The following is a 6,685-nucleotide window of genomic DNA, read 5'->3' on the forward strand; positions in this document are numbered from 1 at the left end:
AAAAGGACAAGATGGCGGCGGATGTGAGCGGGGCGAGCGTGGAAACGCGAGATTTGGGCTGCGAGCAACGCGAGAGTTGAGTCCGAGCCTGGGGATTGGCTGTAGGCGGAAGGGGCGGGCGCTCCGCCTGCAAACCGAGCCTGGGGATTGGCTCTAGCAGGCGGATGGGGCGGGGCCAGTCTCGCTTTTCGGCTCTAGAGCGCCCCCTAAAGTCCACGGCAGTCGCCGCTTCCAGAGTGTTATGCTCACGCTTGCAAGGGGGGGGGGGCTGCGCATGCGCGTGGAAGCAGTGGCCCCAAGCAGGCTTCCCTGTGCTTTCTTGGGGAAGGGGAATAGGGTTCCAGTGCAGGATTAGGGGGTTCTGCAGAGCCTGAGCTATGCCCTGCTGAGCAGCGAGCTACTGGAACCTACTCAGGATTCAGGGGGAGCACTTTTAATGGGTGCCTGGAAATGGCAGCATCAGTGATCTCAAAGCCACTGACCTTGTTTTACAGGTGGGGTGACTGAGGCTGCTGCAGGGCCATTAGGGCCTTTGGGGGATTTGCTCCAGCCTCTAACTAGGCCTCTCATTTTATCCAAGACAGACAGGGCGTGGGCCTCCAAGCTATAGTCTATATAGTCGGGAGGACTCTTGTCTTGCACATGACAGACCTGGTTTTGATCCCCAGCAACCCATATGGTCCCCTGAGCCCACCAGAAGTGATTTCTGACGCTGAGCCAGGAGTAAACTCTGAATGTGGGTTACCCCGTCGGATGTGGCCCCTCCAAAAAAAAAAAACAAAAATAAAAAGTGGGAAGCAGCTGCTGGGTGCTGGGAAAACTCGATGCACTTTGCAGTTTTTCTGTAAATCTAAAATGAAATACTCATTTTAAAAATATTGGTAAGGTATTCACTGGGTCATTGCGGGAGTTGCACTGTTCTGGAAAGATCTCTAAAATGTGATCTAAAGAGTGATTCTTTTTTGTAATATCTTTATTTGAGCATCATGATTACAAACATGTTTGTAGTTGGCTTTCACATCAGATGCAAATCAAAACAACAATGAGGTACCATCTCATGCCACAGAGACTGACACACATAACAATCAGTGCTGGCAGGGATGTGGGGAGAATGAACTCTCATTCACTACTGGTGGGAATGCTGTCTAGTCCAGCCTTTATGGAAAACAATATGGAGATTCCTCAAAAAACTGGAAATTGAGCTCCCCTATGATCCAGCAATACCACTCCTAGGGATATAGCCTAGGAACACAAAAATGCAATGCAAAAAGGCCTTCTGGGGGCTGGAGTAATAGCACAGCAGTAAGGCGTTTTGCCTTGCACATGGCCAAAAGAGGACAGACCCTGGCTCGAATCCCAGCATCCCACATGGTCTTCTGAGACTGCTAGGACTAACTTGAGCAGAGCCAGGAGTAACCCCTGAGCGCTGCCGGATGTGATCCAAAAACCAAATATATATATTCATTGCAGTGCTAACAACCCAGATGCCTGACAACAGATGAGTGGCTAAAGAAACTGTGGTACATATACACACTAGATTACTATGCAGCTGTCAGGAAAAATGAAGTCATGAAATTTTCCTATACATGGATGGACATAGAAGCTATTATGCTGAGTGAAATAAGTTAGAGAGACACACCAAATATTCTCACTCATCTGTGAGATTTAAGAAAAATAAAAGATATTATTATAATAATACCCAGAGACAATAGAGATGAGGGCTGGAAGGACCAGCTCATGATATGAAGCTTACCACAAAGAATGTTGAGTGCAGTTAGAGAAATAACTACATCAACAACTATCATGACTAGTGAGTGAGAGAAATAGAATGCCTGTTTCGAAAACAGGCAGGGGGTTGGGGAAGGAGGGAGGGAAAGAGGGAGGGAAGGCCATTGGTGGTGGGAAGGCTGCACCGGTGAAGGGGGGGGTGTTCTTTTTTATAACTAAAGAGTGATTTCTGTGATCTAAAGAATGTTTGGGGGCCCGGAGAGATAGCACAGCGGTGTTTGCCTTGCAAGCAGCCAATCCAGGACCAAAGGTGGTTGGTTCGAATCCCGGTGTCCCATATGGTCCCCCGTGCCTGCCAGGAGCTATTTCTGAGCAGACAGCCAGGAGTAACCCCTGAGCACTGCCGGGTGTGACCCAAAAACCAAAAAAAAAAAAAAAAAAAAAGAATGATTGGGCTCTTTCTCGAATCCATTTGGCCCAGAAAGCTCTTTTATTGTAACGTGAGGGAGCCAAGGGGCTTAAGGCAACCCGGAGGTTGTTCTGAACTTGCTTGCTCTCTGGCAGGGCTAGGGATGTTACTTGTGCTATCTCAATTCTACCTTCCTTTCCACTTCATTCCTTTCTGCTGCAAACTTCAATTTCCCATATTTTCTTTACACTCCCTCTCTGACTTATTTTTGCCATACCCAGTGATATCTGGGACTTACTCCTGGCTCTTTGTTCAAGGAGCACTCCAGGTGGGTCCAGGATGCCAGAAATGCCTGGGTCAGAAATGGGAAGGGGTGAAGTCAGGCAGTAATGGACAGCCCTGTAGCCCCCAGTGGTGAAGCGGCAGCCAGAGGCGGGGTCTGAAGTGGAAACTCTGATCACAGCGTCCTCTACAGCAGCCCTGGGACAGCCCGTCCTGTCCTTCTAAGGCAGAAGAATCCGTAAGGGACCCTGATCTATTGCAGTAACTGACCAACGGGAAATCCTGCAACCAGGATTGCAAAGGCTTGCAGCACTGGGAGCTGGGTGTTGGGAAACGCGCTTGTGGAAAGGGACCAGTGGCGGGCTGGCAGAGTCCCAGCTGGGTGGGGAGTCTGAGTTCAAAGCACAGGTTTGAAGGGCCTGTAGGGATAAGAGAAATAAACTCCTATATTTATTCACCCATAACAGAGGACCTGGATATCAGGGTTCACAGCTGTGGCGATACAGCTAAGTCTAGACCGAGGAGCTGCATGGACCCAGGGTGGGTCACAGATTTGCCCTCAAACTTCTGTCCAGGCTTCTGCATGACATCTGATTCTGAAGATTAACCCTGAGTCCCTCACTGGCCCCCACCTCCTGAGGAAAATGGCCATATTGAGGAGGAGACTCAGGTAGTCCTCCCTGCCCTGCACAGCCTCATTCATCCAACACCATCAAAAATCAACTCTCCGAGGCCCGGAGAGATAGCACAGCGGCATTCGCCTTGCAAGCAGCCAATCCAGGACCAAAGGTGGTTGGTTCGAATCCCGGTGTCCCATATGGTCCCCCGTGCCTGCCAGGAGCTATTTCTGAACAGACAGCCAGGAGTAACCCCTGAGCACCGCTGGGTGTGGCCCACAAAAAAAAAAAATCAACTCTCCGGGCTCCAGGAGCTAGCTCAATAGGCAGACCCGGGCATCCATCCCTGGCATCCCTTAGTGCCCTAAGAACCAACTGGGAGTAATCCCTGGGCACTACTACTGTGTCTTTAAATAACCCAGAAAGTAAAATGAAGAAAAAGTGCACAGCTATTTGTGCCCCTTGGCAGTGCCACTCTGGTGATCCTAAAACACTAGCCAGATCCTACCACTATACTGCAGGGGAGACTGTTCAAGGTGGGGCTCACTACCCAGCACAAGCTTCCAGGAGCCAGTTTCGGGGGTTAAATGAAATTGTTAACTGCCTGGACCCCTGTTGGAATAATCGGTTTTCATTCTATTCAGGATAATTCTCTGCAGGTGCTTATCACTCATTGGATTGACGCACCTTTTGGTTTGGTCCCTTACCCTACTTGTTCTCCACCCCAAGAGATGGTCTTTTGCTTCCCAATAAACACCCCAGGTCTCAGGGAGAAGTGGGTTGGCAGTTTCATTTGTCCACAACTTAGCTATCTACCTGCTGGCCTAAGTGTTAGGAGTGGGAAAGCTTGCGGTGGAATTTTCCTGGACCTGTACCATCCCCTTCAGCTTTGTGTGGATTATTTTCTGTTTGCTGGATGGATGTTTGCTGTCTGACCTGTGAACCCATTTCCCAATCCCTTGGGATTGAGTTTTGAGACTTCCACTTCAAACCCCCAGAAGGCAGATTAGACCCAATCAATAGATGGGTCACTGGGAGCCTCTGGAAAGGGGAGACCTGTAAATGCCCCCTCCTTCCTATCCCATAGCAGTACAGGGCTAGGCCCTGTTTTGTTCCCGAATCCAGGTGTGACAGTTTTGAGTTTTAATTCAGGTATGGATGATTTGTTGTTTGTTTGGGGGCTACACCTGATGGTGCTCAGGGATCACTCCTAGGGGTGTCGTGAATTGAACCCCTGATTGGTTGTGTGCCCTACCCTCTATCTATGCTATCAATCCAGCCCCAAAAATCTTGTTTAACCTTTTGTGTTTGTTTTGGGGGGCCACCCAGGCAATGTTCAAGGGTTACTCCTGACTCTACTCTCAGAAATCACTCCTGGCAGAGCTCAGAGGACCATATGACATGCCAGGGATTGAACCCAGGTCGACCTCATGCTAGGCAAAAGCCCAGCCACCCATCTCTCAAGTCCAGGTGTGGCAGAGTTCCTGCATCACCAAGATGGTTCTGGGTTCCATCATCCTCATCTCCAAAGAGGCAGCAGATGTCTTGGCAGATCCAGCCTTGCTTCACCCAGGAGAGCCTCACCTCAGGCTTCTATGGGGCCTCGTGAGGGATCTCAGGAGCTTCAGGAAACTGGAGGAAGCTGGTGGGGTGGCCCCATGGGACCAGTCAGGCTGACTCTGAACACTCACTAAGGGTCCCCCAAGTACCCTGTCCCATATACCCCTAACTGTGGCCCCCTTTGTTAGGAATTTGCAGGTCCCAAGCCTGACAGGAAATGGGTGGATAGTGATGGAAATCCCAGCAGCCATGGAGTTAGCTGGACTCCAAACACCATAGTCCTTTGATCTAGGTCTACACCACAGCCTCCTCAGACCTTGCTCACAACCCAGTTCGTCCTTCCTTCCCTCCACTCCCTCCCTTCCTGAGGCAGAATGCAGCCAGCTGGTGGGCTTGGGCCCAAGGCTGTGTGGGCCACTTGTGCCCCATGACCCAGGGTCTACATACTGCTGAAACAGGGCCTGATTGACCCTACTCTCCAGCTCACTATTCTCCCCAAAGCACCAGCCCAGTCCTCTTCGAGAAGGAAGGGGGTTTGGCTGTTCAGGTGGCAACTGAGGCACGAACACACAGAAGTAGGGAGAGAGGCAGGAATAGACCATGGTCTGAGCAGGACAGATCCTGTGTGGGTTGGGTCCGGAATTCCTGTGTGTGGATCTGTCACAGAGACCCACAAGCCTCTAAATCAGCTGAGAATCTGCTCCTCTGCCCACCAGATTTTTTAACTGCTGGCACTGCCTCTCAGGACCTCCCTACTTCATATTCTAGGGATTCAGAGCACGAACCCCCACATGGGGGCAGTGAGGCCTGCAACTTTCACATGATCAAAATCTCCCTCCCTTACTTAACTTTGGACTGCAGGCTGCGTGTGAGGGACAGCACAGTGTGAAAAGTGCTTGCCTGGCGCACAGTTGATCTAGGTTTAATTCTTGGCACCCCATATGAACTCCTAAGACCCACTAGGAGAGATCCCTAAGCAGACAACTATTAAATAAAGTCCTCAGATTCAAACACCAGAACACTGGAGAGATACAGATCTGGAATGGGATGGCATAAAATAAGTCACACACGCATGGAGAGAGAAAAGGATTTTTCAGGAGTTCCCACGTTTATCCTTAGCTTCTAAGAAACAGCCTGCTCTGAGGAGGTCTGGAAATGTAAGAGGGAGACTTCCTCTCCATCGGGCGTATTTAATCTGAAGGAAAATGGTCACACCTAGAGGGTATGGGACCAGGTGGTCTCAACAACAATCCAAGGTGCTACATTCCAAGATAATTCCAACTAATGAGTAACAAGTATACTGAGTGAGGTAGAAACAACTCAATCCCAGTAATCCCACAGTCCCTAACCCCCAAAATGGATTGCCAGAGAAATAGCTCAACATTGAGCACAGGCTTTTCATACAGGAGCCCCATTTTGATCTCTGGCTCCTCGTGGTCTCTCGAGCACACCCAGGAGCAAGCCCTCAAATACAAAACCCAAGAGTAGTCCCTGATCTATGGCCCATAATTGGGGGTTTCATCCTCAGTCAGTCTTTTCTATACCCAACAGTCACTGCACTCAAGAACTTTTTTTTTTGGTTTTGGGCCACACCCAGGGGTTATTCTCAGGGGTTATTCCTGGCTGTCTGCTCAGAAATAGCTCCTGGCAGGCACGGGGGACCATATGGACACCGGGATTCGAACCAACCACCTTTGGTCCTGGATCAGCTGCTTGCAAGGCAAACACCGCTGTACTATCTCTCCGGGCCTGAACATATTTATTTTTGATTTGGGGTCACACTTATTTTGATTTGGGGGGAGAGTGTACAGAGTGGGGGTGGGGGACCAGGATTCTAGACCTTTGCACCCTCTCCAGTGGCACTCAGATTAATTCCTGGCAGACTCGAGGGACCATATGGGATGCCGAGGATTGAACCTGGGCTGGCCTATCTAAGACAAAAACCTTACCTGCTGTGCACTCTCTTCAGCCACCACTATTAAGGTCAGAGTGGAGCCAGGGTGCAGCCGTGAGGTGATATGGGGTGCTTCTTGTCAAGGACTCTTCAAAGTTAAGGACAGGTCCTTGCCTTGCTGTGACCCAAGCATCC

This window comes from Suncus etruscus, chromosome 5 (genome assembly GCF_024139225.1).
Source record: "Suncus etruscus isolate mSunEtr1 chromosome 5, mSunEtr1.pri.cur, whole genome shotgun sequence".
NCBI classification, from domain to species: Eukaryota; Metazoa; Chordata; class Mammalia; order Eulipotyphla; family Soricidae; genus Suncus; species Suncus etruscus.